The sequence below is a fragment of the Amyelois transitella genome, chromosome 22 (assembly GCF_032362555.1).
Source record: "Amyelois transitella isolate CPQ chromosome 22, ilAmyTran1.1, whole genome shotgun sequence".
NCBI classification, from domain to species: Eukaryota; Metazoa; Arthropoda; class Insecta; order Lepidoptera; family Pyralidae; genus Amyelois; species Amyelois transitella.
In genome coordinates this window covers 5,268,527-5,281,906 of record NC_083525.1, presented here as the reverse complement: position 1 = coordinate 5,281,906, position 13,380 = coordinate 5,268,527, and the positions used below count along the sequence as shown (strand labels likewise).

General features: G+C 31.8%; 1 protein-coding gene across 4 annotated transcripts in view; it reads left to right on the top strand.

Annotated features, from left to right (window-relative positions):
- The window catches only part of LOC106129883 (uncharacterized), a 50,585-nt gene that overhangs the window by 12,137 nt on the left and 25,068 nt on the right, over nt 1-13,380 (top strand). The window contains exon 1 of one of the 4 annotated variants that reach the window (XM_060950580.1): nt 2,786-2,869. The exons of the other annotated variants lie outside the window; for them this stretch is intronic. The gene's annotated coding sequence lies outside the window, so the exon portion shown is untranslated. Of the gene's footprint in view, nt 1-2,785; nt 2,870-13,380 lie in introns of those variants that run through there. 4 annotated transcript variants of the gene reach the window in all.

Sequence of the window (13,380 nt, the reverse complement as noted above, 5' to 3'; positions counted from 1 at the left end):
TAGAGGCTCAATCAGCTGACAGCCCTCGTTCCATCCTGGTCGTTTGCTCTTCTTTACGCCGAGTGAGTAATGTAAGCAATTAATAATCTCGGCTAACGGGCTATACATGATCTGCCATCGTAGATCAAGCATAGGACAGAAGTAGGCAAAACTGTCTCTCGAGTCGTTATTTTAGTTTCCTAATATAAAAGTTTTCAGCAGCAGTGGGCATTAACTGACAGACACCTCACCTTATACGGGAACCAAAGCATGAAAATATTTTTCAAAGTTTTTTCTCAACCTGCGTTGAGAATTTTCGATGCACTTGAGTTGTTGATAGTGTTGAGACGTTTGTCCTACAGTCATTTTCTTCTTGATTTGGGAAAGGGCTGTCATTACTTCCTGTCCTAGGAATAATATTATTAAGTACTTTAAATTAGTAACTTTGAGTAAATTAAAATCTGCTTGTTTTCCAAATATGACAACTTTTAGAACAAGCGTCAAAGTTTTTGCTAGAAATATCGAATTACATAAAACTTCTACCCGAAGGTTCCGCACGTCCAGTCTATTCTCAGTTCAATCTGTGACGATGCGCACGCGTCGGATATTTGCCGAGATAGCGGAGCGTGGTAGCGCGTGCGCAACCTCACTCACTGATTTTGATAAGACTTTTTTATTGATTGAAAATGATCGGCTTTCGTTCGATCAAGTCGTCGCTGTCGACTCAAAAATTATTCTGGATACAACAAAAGTAATAAAAGAGGAAGCTAATGTCGTCATCGCACCCTCTATTTAAGGTCTATCAGAATAGTCTTTCTGGTACTAGGAGGTTACTGATTCATACGTTTTTAAAATTTTAACCCACTGTATCTAATTTAATATAAAGACAGACGTGGGCTGTGGGTTAATTTTGGTGGGTGTGTGTGTTTGTCTAGCACAAACACACACACCCACCATAATTAACTTTTAATGTAAAAAATAACATATTTGAAAAATAAAAAAATATAATAAGAAGTATTGTAAGAAGGATGAAATTAATTTACTATCTATCGCAATTCAACATTCCTGTACTTAAATGTTTCTATTGCACCTGATGTTATAAGTATGTTTAGTGTGTTGTATTCTCGCGATGAAAACTAATCGGGAACTTAATCAGCCTAACAAATCCCTATAGTGTTACGAATGCGATGGCCGATGAAATCATTCAAATCGAAAGTCCTCTTGGCATCAAAGTGTATGCCAATTCCCTAGGCCTAGGATAATAGAGAAAGTGCACTCTCACTTTCCATTAGGTTCTTATTCACACTAGAGTCTATGATAGGTATTTTTACAAAGTATTATTTGAAACACGAAATAATACAAAAATATATTAAAGCTTTCTTTTCTAACACAATTATAATAAAAAATGCAAAGTTTAAATGGAATATAATGAATAGAAAAAGAAAGGTGTAAATCTCACCCTTGAATTTATTCTGTTGTCTACTTATTGGGCGTGTCCCCTGATAGGTATAGGCTGCTCTACCTTTAATTTAGCCAGTTAAGGCATTTGTGTTTCTAAATAACTTAGAACTTTACCTATGAATAAATAGTAACGAGAAAGTGATCTCGCCCGTTTGTTTGTCTCTAAGTCTCAACTCGTTCAAAATGATGAATCAATTAAGTGAACAATTTTATATGCATAGAATTTCGCCGATTCTAATTTACATACTATTTAGATGTATGAAATATTTTATTGTTAAGTAGATATTTTTTGTCCTTACATGTAAAGCTAATTAAAATTTAAACTTTCTTTCGGCTTATAACTTTCTTTTCTAGCACATTTTTTCTATTGAGATTTTTCTTTGTGATATCAGTTTAGTTGGTTTTCAATTAACGAAAGAAAAATGTTTTCCGCAAAATATTGTGTAGCATATATAATAATTTTAGTCTCGCAAATAAAATTTACACTACATAGATGATTCTTCTCTCATTTTTGTGCTTTCTAAGTTGCCTTATGCACTTAAATATTTTGTAATATGTTGGCACACAGGGAGGTGATATAAAAATCATAGTTATAAATACATAATTATATTACAATCAATAAATTTTCGCTAATGTAAAGTTCAATGTCTAAAAGTAGGTACTTTAATGTGATAAACATTATGAGACGGTCTGATGAAACTGATGTGATGAAATGACTAAACTAATTTATAATTTATGAAAACATTCTGACGTTCTAAAGAATAGGCACGGTACTACTCATGCACTCATTAGAAATGGTCTTTTGCGTTTAAATTAAGTAAAAATATAAAAGTGAAAGTCATTAGTAAAATTTTAGTACCAACTTTTGGCCAACACATCTTGTCGCCCATATTGTGCCCAACGAACTAAACATGATAATCATCGTCGAATTTTCGCGTTTGGTGAAAGTTAAAGAAATTCAATTTTTCTCTCATAACGGGTGGATACCTTATAATTAAAACGATGTAGCTTATTTTATCAATATATGTTTTATGTAAAATGCATACTTACTTGATGGAAATAATAAGCTTTGATATCAATACAGTATGCAGTCAGATGCTGAACGTATCAGCGCGGTAAGACCATACCATACAGTTGACCACCGTCCGGCGTATGCACTACACGCATCCCACGCGAAACACTTCCGAACGAATCTCACTGTACTGGCAGGAGAGAAAAAAATATACGTAAAGTATAAATGCCTTTTTCGCGCGCAATTTGGATTTCGAACATTCAAACATTAGTGTTGTGTTTCAAAAATAGTGCCACCTAAGAATTTTGTTTGTTTCAAGATTATTTATCCGGTTTTATTTGTCTTCTGTTGCTGATCTCCAAGGATACTTTCTGCGGATTTAACTTTTTTGCAGACCTATATTCACATTTTATTATGGTAAGTAAAAGTTTATTACTTTTGATAGTTTTGTTAGGTTTAACTATTATAAGTTTGCAGAAGTTAGACATAGAAATTTTGAAAAAATTTTTCAAAATTTATTAATATTTGAAATGATGAAAGGAATAAATTATTATACGGATGTATTTAATAAACTGTTATTGTATTTTCTTTAGATTTTGCATTTTTCATCCAAAAATAATTAATAACTATAAATTACATTTAGTATCTACATGATCAGCTGTGTGATAAAGATACATACATAGGAACATTCACATCTCTACCCCTGACGGGGAAGACAGAGCCGGAACACTGAAAGGTCACATTCAACTGCACGGTTTTGTGATGGAATTGAGATTCAAATGGTTACAGGTTGCTAGCCCATCGCTTTAGAGAAGAATCCTTAGTGTAAGATATGGTGTACAAAGATAGTAAGAAAATATATCACGCATAAACCATAGCGGTACTTTCAGGGAGTCGCGTGTTCCGTTCTATGTCCCTGTATGATAATATCTAGGTTTACGTTTGTTTATTCGTTTAATTGTTCGGTAAGACTGAACAAGTACGATACGATCTCACTGTGAGCGTAACTCGTAATCTACAGTTATCTTTCGTGGCGTATGCACGTTATGGTGTACTATTTCAACGGGAAGGTGTCAGAAATTTGGTGAAATTTTAGGTTTTCCTTTCAACGAATTAGTAACGAAGTCAAGCTGACTTTTAACTACTTGGCCTTCGGGTCTTTTATGCCGGTTTTGTCGTCCCCGTAATGGATGTGTAAGAAACGTGTATTGTATGTACAAGGTCCATCATTCGTTGTCCTCTCTTTCTATTCCTTTTATTGTAGTAACAATATTTAATGTTCAAAGAAATTCGAACTTGAGTATCAAGAATCAATGATCATTAAATATAATTCGATACAGTCTTTTTAAATCTGAAGGCAAACTTCTTTTCAGCATTGAATTGTTTTTGAAAGGAAGGAAGACCAATGCTATCAAAGTCTAGAATGTTGTTGGCAATGTCAATAACAAAAACATAAAATTTGCGTTTTGTCAATATGAACCGGCCTCGTCCCTCACTAACGGACACATCACAAACAGCTGGGTTTAAATTTGGCGTACACGTTTGTTTTTGGTATAAGAGGATATCTAGAAATTCCAAGTAACTATCATGGGAAATAAATAATTAAGAGAAATTGCCATTTACCACAACAATCCGATACTTTTGTCCATCTAGTCTTGAGTTTTGAATTTACACTTCTAAAACACTTATTTATATGACAGAAATACCTAGAACTATTAATATATTTAAAATATAAAAATCAACGAATGTAAATATTTTTATAAACAAAAGTGATTAATCGATATCCTTACAACTAACTCAACCAATAAAATTATAATGAGATCGTGCGGAATTTAGTTTTTTCGAACAGAATTATAAAATTTCCTATGCATATTCTACTAATCCTCACAATCCGCCGTCAGAGTAAGTCGTAAAAAGGAAATATAACACTTGGAATAGGCAATTAAAGTTTACGATACCATAAATAAAAATCTGACAGATCGGCTGTCACATGAACATCTCAATATTGTGCGAGACAAGTTTCTAAATTGGTCCAATTAATTTAAATAAATATAATAGACTTTAATTAATTGTTATTTTATTTACTTGGCGTAAATTAATTTATGTATGAATGTTGATGCGCGCTTGCCGTGTCCCGTCGGCCGTTAAAAGTGTTAAAACTGAGCGACTTGCGTGTAATTCCGAAAGTTAAGCATTCACCATCCGTACGGAGAAAATTGTATTCAACATTTTACATAGGTTTACTAGAGGCAAATTTAAAATATTTAATTATTTCATCATAAGATATGTACCTACCATAAGACGTGATAAGTAAACAAACCGTGCAAAAATTGTATAATCGTTTTTATTTTAGTTTTTTAAATGTCCCTAATGCATAACTTTCGGTATGTATTTGTATGATTTATATACGAATTCACATATACACCTTAAAGTTCTTTGTCATATACTTTGCTAATGGTCGTGTTTTAATATGCTTAAAAAGAAGGAAATACTATAGAATCGTTAAGGTGAAAACAAACAACAAAACTTAAATAATTCACGTGCCTGTGACTATGTTTCTTTTCGTTATTAATAAGTCTTGTCAAATACTTTGATTACGTATATTTTATATCAGAACTTAATTATATTTTTTTCTATTTACTACTTTAATAACTAGTTTTCTGGGTAAAACCTAGTAGTAAAAGCGCCTCTATGTCTAACAAACAATAGGTACAATAAACAAAAAAGGTACTGGGAAGGCTTGTGTAATTTATTTGGAATTTATATATATTTTTAAGTGTATTAATTTTAAAGACTTCCAAATCATATATACAAAGCCGTAGTTGTAATTAATTAGATGATTGTTGTGATTAATGTAAATGATGATCATGATCAGTGAAAATGATTAAAATCAACCAGGTACCATTCATGCGTTATTCACCGAACTTATCTTATTTACATTTTCATACAAGTATTTAACTTAGAGTCTGCAGAAGGACATAGGGTTCTTTTCAACCCGGTTAACATATAGATCTCATAGGAAAACGTGTATTCCTCTATATTTGGCGCTAAATTCGATAGAAGTTAATAGCAATAAAAACGCGTTGCCGTATGAAGACTCCAAATTGATCAAACAAATTGCACTGCCCTAACAGAAGACAAGAAACTATCATCAAGTAACTGAGATATTTGTTAATAATGAGTCTGTAAGATTATATAGCTGTTTGTATTGTAGTATTTTATTATCAATTTTGAATGCTACCATCATATTTAAAATAACAAGTAAAAATAATTAATGATACTGTTTAATATTGAAACATGAAAGAACTAAATATATAAAAGATTAATCAAAAAATCTATACAGAATTTAGCAATATCATGAAAATGGACCGTATTAAAAATACTAATTAGTGTCCTCTGTTTAATTTTGCACCTTATTGTATCAGAGTTATGAGTGAGAAATGATTCAAAATTTCGAGTGTGAGTTAACAAGCTTCTGTGAATCACGCCCTCGTTTGCTGAAGATACTTTCATCTGAGTATGACTTGCGTTGGCATTATTGGAAAAACAAGACGAGTGTGTAAGTAGTTTAGACAAGAAGATTAAGGTATATATTTCTGCACCAAATGTAATCTCACCTCTCTGGAGAGGAGCCCTTTGTTCTCATAAAGTGATGGCCGTCTGACCTCTGCAACCTTTTTGGTCTAGGTATACGCGGCGTCACACGGGTGTATACATCGAGAAAAGGATTTCACGCAGACATTTTTTAATATTGTGTCTAAAAGAATAAAACAAGACTAAGCAAAAAGTAAGCCGTAACCCTGATTCAATATTACTAGCACACATGGAAAGCACTATTTCACTATTACTAGCACAAAGCGTCACATTTGTGCAGGTCTCGGTCTGAGATGTTTTCCCTAACCATAAAATGTGTTAGTGTGTAACAAAAATTTTAACAAGCCAATTACAATCACCGTTAACTTTATTAATCGAAAGAGACGGCCCAGCATACACGTATTATGATACTACTTATTTTGGTGTAGGTCAGTTGTGTTATGGTGTGTGTATACACACTACCTATATAGTTACAATGAAGTAGACGTAATAAGAAAGGATTTAAGCCTTCGGAAAAAAAACCCAAAGATATTGATGAGGAAATAATAAAATCGAACATTTTAAAAGTCTCAGAATCATCGGCCAGTTTATTAAATCTGCTGAGAGCTCACAAAAAGATAAATTTCACTTTTGAACTGCAGTTGTCTGTTGACACGTGCAAGTCATCAACCTAGCAGCCATTTTGACAGCGATTTTGGCGGGATCGTGGTCAAGGATTGCTTAGTCTGTGGCTCAGTTCGCATTTCAAGTTCACAATGACGAAGCGGAAGTTTTATTGTTTTTTTTTATGCCAGTATCAGCGAAAGTAGAGGTCAGAGGTGGAGAGAAAATGAGAGTGATTATTGTATTGAACAATCGGTATTGACACCGAAACCCTAATTAAATGTCATCAATGTTCGAGCGGTAGATATTTTGGATTGACTAATATAAAAGCAGATGAATATTTTGCTTCTCTCTAACTTAGCTTACAATATAAAATATGACATTATATGTCTACTGGAAATCCTCTCTTAGTGCACCCCTAAACCACTTGAAGAACCTACCTGAGAATTTTCAAATCTAGACTAGGATTTGAGCTATGCGTTGAGTATGTCAATCAGTGTCCTCTTGCATATAGATAGTATTGACGATATCACCTAGGTGAACTTGCATAGAATCGTTATGTTTTAGCGAAAACTAAAACCACGGTCTGTTGATTTTTATGAAATGAAGGTGCGTAAAATGAATAACTAAATTAGTTCTGCCGTAGATTTACGATAAAGATTGACATGACTGATGCTAATATAAGTGAGAGGTGGATAATAATTTACATTAAGTAGCTATTGTTATCTCATTGTATTGTTCAAAGTACAAGTACATAAGTAGTGCCTTTTGCCTTTTTTCGGTTCTCGTTTTTATATAGGGTATTACGAACTACATTTAAAGCTTAAAGCTCGGGGTCCGCCAAGGTAACATCTTAGAGCCATTCTATTTTAATATTTGTAGTTAAGCCTATTAATATTAATACCTACAACACTAGATTAAGTCTGCAGTCGTCCGATTAAAAACAAAATAATCGCGTTTATTTCCCGTTTCTCCGAGAATTACGGGATATCTTCTGTTACAGTTTCTCTATACACTACCTTAGAAACTACTTAAAGTTATTAGTTTAAAATGGTTTAAAGTTATAATTCACTTCACTATTTCTTCACATTATACTTTCGAGTATTTTTAAAAGCATCAAGTTAATGTTACAGATACGGTTGTAGACTGGTACATATATACAAGATGTCTGCTATATCTCATGTCCAACTTTCTAGAGCCGGGAAATTAATACTCTCCGCCGTGTCTCGCCGGGCGGAATACTCGCAGATTATTGTGAAACGTAAGGAAACTGCTGGAAAATTAATGTACAGGCAACTTCTATTACGTGTACTTGTTTATATATACTGTATAAACTTGTAATGAGGGCTGGATGAATTAATTCTCTTATCGTAGTCTTGCATAGTTTAAGTATAATTTGGATGCAACCTACGTAATTCTATTTTAAACGTGGGGGTTTTCAAAGTATTTTATTTTTTTCAACTTCTAGGACAGTCAGCCGCAAAGAGAAGTCTAACTTTCGATTATTCAAAAGAAAATAAATTAAATATAGTAAAATGTTTCTACGACCGAAATATTGATTGAAATTACTTTTAATAATAAATATCGATGACAACTCTGAAAATTTCAATGCAAGTTACACGGTAATAATGCAATGTCATCTTACACGTACGAAGTTGCAGGTATATTTAAAATTTCAGTTCAATTCAAAACGACGGGAACTGGGTTACAATGCTTGCACTTGCAATGAGATTTTGAACGTGTAGATTATTCACTAAATCAATTCATGTTGACATTTAATGAATTTTTAACAAACTCACACAAGAGAAAATAAAGGTAACGCGATAAATTAATAAGAAGAATGCTGTTACCTCCATAGAATACTACCGAAGTAGGTATATAAGTCAACTTACACTATAATTACGCATCATCTATTATAATGAACGAACATTGAAACAAAAAACGCGCATAATTCATACCTTATTTTTTAACTTATACCGCAGATACCTGTAATTTATAGTTCAAATAATTTTATAGGTATTCAGTGGCATTAATAAATGTTGCTATATAGTTTTATATATAAAGCAGTAGATCAATAACAAAGAAACAAGTTTTTTAAATGAAAGAAAACTATAACATATTCAATGGAAATGTGGTTAAAAATAATTAAAATGTAAAAAATATGAAATTAATTTCAAATAAAAGAGTTTGAATGAATCAAATCATTAATACAATTTCCTCACTACTGCTGATGAAAATATATTGCCAAATCAAATTCGTTTCACTAATTCCAAGATTTATTAACCTTATACATAATTATCTGTCATATTTCATTCTGATTATGAAGGTATATTCATAACTATGCTGATACATTACTTGCATTAATCGAAGGTCTAGAATGCATTGAAAGTGGGATTGCCATAACATCTTCATTCAAATATGGACTTATTATATTAACGTAAAATTAGAGTAAGAGTTGCGTCTTTCCAGGTTTAGCTAAAGCGTTACTACTATTTTAGATTTGCGGATTATTTGAAGGTTTCGATTGAATACCTAGGTATGAATTTTTATTTGAAGATAAACCATTATTGTCAAAAACCTGAAAATCTCTGAATTATATTTGTTGAATATTGCTGTAGTCCATACTGCCGAACTGAAAAGCCACTTTTCAGTCTTTTCGAGACTGTTGACTCTGTCTACCCCGCATGGTATATAGATGTGACAATATGTATGTTTGTATTGTAATATAAATATAACATATAATTTACAGCCGAAAAGTTATATTCAAGTTGAATAATAAAATATTAATAACACCTCATAAAATTAAATCTATTTTAAAAATCCGTTTTGAAAGGGCGTTAAAATCCTCTGTTACGCTTATTCGATAGAAATTAATTTAAATTAATAGTTACATCGGAAAAGTTAAACTATGGAAATATTCAAAAAATGTGATTTTCACGCGTCACTCTATATTTGTCTGTATAATTATATGATAAAATTTGATTGATATATCATGAATAGTTATCATAATTACTGTTAGAGGGCCGAAAAGATAAAATTTGCATTTTTGGATATCGACATTACGTCGTTAATCTATTATTTAATAGACAGTTAGAGTTTTCGAGGTTTCTAATCATGGAATTGAAATTCGATACTAACAAAAAAAACTAATATTGTTATTAATGGGTTTTTTATTTCCAAGCGCGATAAAAAATAAAGATGAATCTTCTCCTAATATTCTTCTTTGCTATGTCGTTTGCTAAGTTTTTTTATTAGTAGAAACTCTACTTTCGTATATAAATACATACATAAATATGATCACGTCTATATCGCTTGCGGGGCAGACAGAGCCAACAGCCTTGAAATACACGCGTTAATTTTAAACGTTCCACTATATCAATATAAAAGCAAAATGTACAAAAAACAGGATTATGAAAGGCCATGTTCAGCTGTATGGCTTAATGATGGAATTTAGATTCAAATAGTGACACGTTGCTAGCACTTCGCCTACAAGAAGTATGCCAAACTTACATACATACATACATATAATCAGGGCCATATCCCTTGCGGGGTAGACAGAGCCAACAGTCAAATGCAAGTCAATGCAAAACTTATATGGAGTGGTTCTATTCAAAAGTAAAAGAGGCTCTTAATTAAGAGCACCATGCACCTGTCTTTCAACCTTCATATAATATCTCCGTTAGAAAATGAGTTTATTACAATATAATTGGCTTGGATAGTCTCCATGGGTATTAGAGATAATCGATGGACAATCGTTCTGTAATCATAAGTTGGTGCGTGATTGATGTACTCTCTACACTATTCCAGATTTTTCTTTCTTTTATCCCTACTAATATTATGAATGCGAATGTAACTGTTTCTATCTGTCTATGCTTACAAGCTGCTAAATTTGGTAAAGAGTATAGTTGATCCTAAGAAAGAACATATTATTGCGAAAAAATATACCGAACGGACTAAGTCGCGGGCCAAATTTGTTATTGTATTTTAAATTAAATTAAATTTATTTAAGTACTTATTTAATTGCTAGATATAAACTTTTAAAAAATAACGAGAATAATGTGCTAAGTCTCAAGACATAATAATTATTATGAAGTAAGTGCGTTGATGTCTTTTGTATGAGGGTCTATTGAAACGGAATTTTAAAGATTTATATTTAAATATTTACTACGGCTGTATGTATGCTTCTAAAAATAAACTTTTTCAAGTAAAAGTCCAATACTCTGAGAAAAATACACAGCCTTAATTAATTACACTAAATCTTATACTAAAGCTTAATTGATTTTTTTTATAGAATTATTGATATTTGACTTATATACTTTTAAGTTTGTTATATAATTGTAAATGTTATGTACTAACAGAACATTTTTACTCATTGATAGGTACAGTAACAGTTAACTCGTTTGAGTGATAAATTTGCTTTTACTACAATCGATCAATACGAGCGAAGACATCAAATAGTAATGTCACGAAACAATTGTATTCCGTCCTTAATTTTTTTTATTAAATACCTATTGATGTTTCTTAATTCTTTTATATTCTGTGAATTTGTGTATTTATATTTAAATGCCTTGTGGTTCCTGGCAATTTAGAACATGTATAAGGCAGCGAAGGCATAGGCTAATGAAATTGAGATTCTTCTTGTAAGCGATGGGCTAGCAACACCTCATTATTTGAATCTCAAGCCTCCATCATTAAGCCATTCAGCTGAACGTGGTCTTTCAGTCTTTTCAAGACTGTTCTGCTCTACTCTACTCTCGGTCTACCCCGCAAGAAATACATATGTAATTATATGTATGTATGTATTCGTAAAGTTTTTGTGATTTTGTTTAAGTTTGGCACGGAGGTACTTAACTTTTGTTTTTAGAAATTTTCACAGGAGCCCGGGCGACCAATTAATATCGTTATCAAGAGTGACATAGTAAATAACAGTTTATATAAAAAATATTAGGTAGGTATCTGTTAAATAATAGCATTACCTAGTAATAGATGATGTTATGTGGCCACTATTATGTTAGTATTAGTAAAGGCTCCTGTCAGTAGTCCATGTTATCTTCACAATTTACGCCACTTCTATCATCTCATAATAGCCTGTTAGTAAGATTATATACTCTGTTGTTAGATAACTTTCAACTAGTTTGCTAAAATGGAGAATGGATAATCCTGTTTCGTGTATATATTTTTTTTATATTGATACTAGCGTTTTACCGATTGCTTAAGTGATTTGAGAAAAAGCGACGAATTTAACGCCATCTACATAAAATTAACCAAATTAGTACTAATTATAAAAGTATACAGATTTTTTGAAAATCCCACGGGAACTATAGTTTGTGTGAAGAGGTAACTAACAAACAAATAAATTAATTTACTTTTGTATTAATAATATTAGTTTGGATAGTGGAACTTTGAAAGATAACGCTATTAAATAGCCTGTAAATTAACCAACAACTTGCATCATACAAATTTAACACATCCATATCCCAATAAAGGTAGACAGAGGCAATAGTCACAATAATTTATGGGCCACGGTTAGCGAGCCTTATTGTACATATTTCGTGAGCGTTTCCGTGCTCCTTCCACTGGCACTACTTATTCTTTGTCTGTAAAGTTTATATTTCTTTTTACTCCAAAAAAGATAGTAAATAATTTTCTTATAAAGTGAAATGCACTCGATTTGCCTATCAAATTTAATAAAAACGGTAAAGCATGCGTGTCACACGTCCATTAGTCGTTGATTCTGACCGAAACGCCATAAATGAGGCCAATGTGAGACGTAAAGATAAAACTCTCACTTCAAGGGTCTTTCAAGACATGCGATATAATAATAAAACATCCTTAACACTTTCTTCTAATTTACGTTCATCTAAATCTAAATCCTACTTTCTTTTCTACATCTTACCAATGTCATAAAGACGACAGTTTGTAAGAATGTGTGTGTGTTTGTAACTCTTTCACACAAAAACTGCCTAACGGATTTTCACGAAACTTTGCAGGGATATTTAAACATTGGATTAAATAAAAGGTTAAAATTTATAGAAATTTAAGGCTAATGAAGTCGCGGACAACAGCTACATATAAAATGATATACAAGGGAACAACTAAGTTAAATACTAAATTATTAAGTCAAGGGGTACGAGTACGTTAGTTCATATAATTAATTGGATTGAGTTTTTGCAGCCTAAGAACTTATTTAAGTTTTCAGATTTAAATCCACTTGGTTTTAAAATACTCCTGACATCTGGATGTTTTCAATATAATTCAAATAAAATAAAATGCCATTGATGCTACATCATTAATCAGGATCTATTACTAAATATCCATACTCTCTTAACTCATGCTGTTATTTTTATTGCCCCTATTAAGGTATATTTATTTCCTTTAAGATGACCGAATAGACTTTCACTTAACCAATATCGAAGAGATCTTGTTTTCCAAATAAAAAGCATTGTATCGAAATAATAGTTATAGGTAAGTACTGCATATTTTCTTGATTTAAAGTCAACATGGTGTCATATGAAATTAGCGTTCGTTAGATATTATATGTACGAGTATTTTATTTTTGTCCACTTTTCGCTTTGTTTCTTCACTATTCTTAGGTACTAATACTATTATTCACTTACGAGTAAGTATGGATACATTTTCTAATCAATTGATTTGATATATATTATTAAATTTTCCAAAATGTTGACAAAATATTTCTTAACAATGTTCTGATTAAGATTAAATTTTGTAGA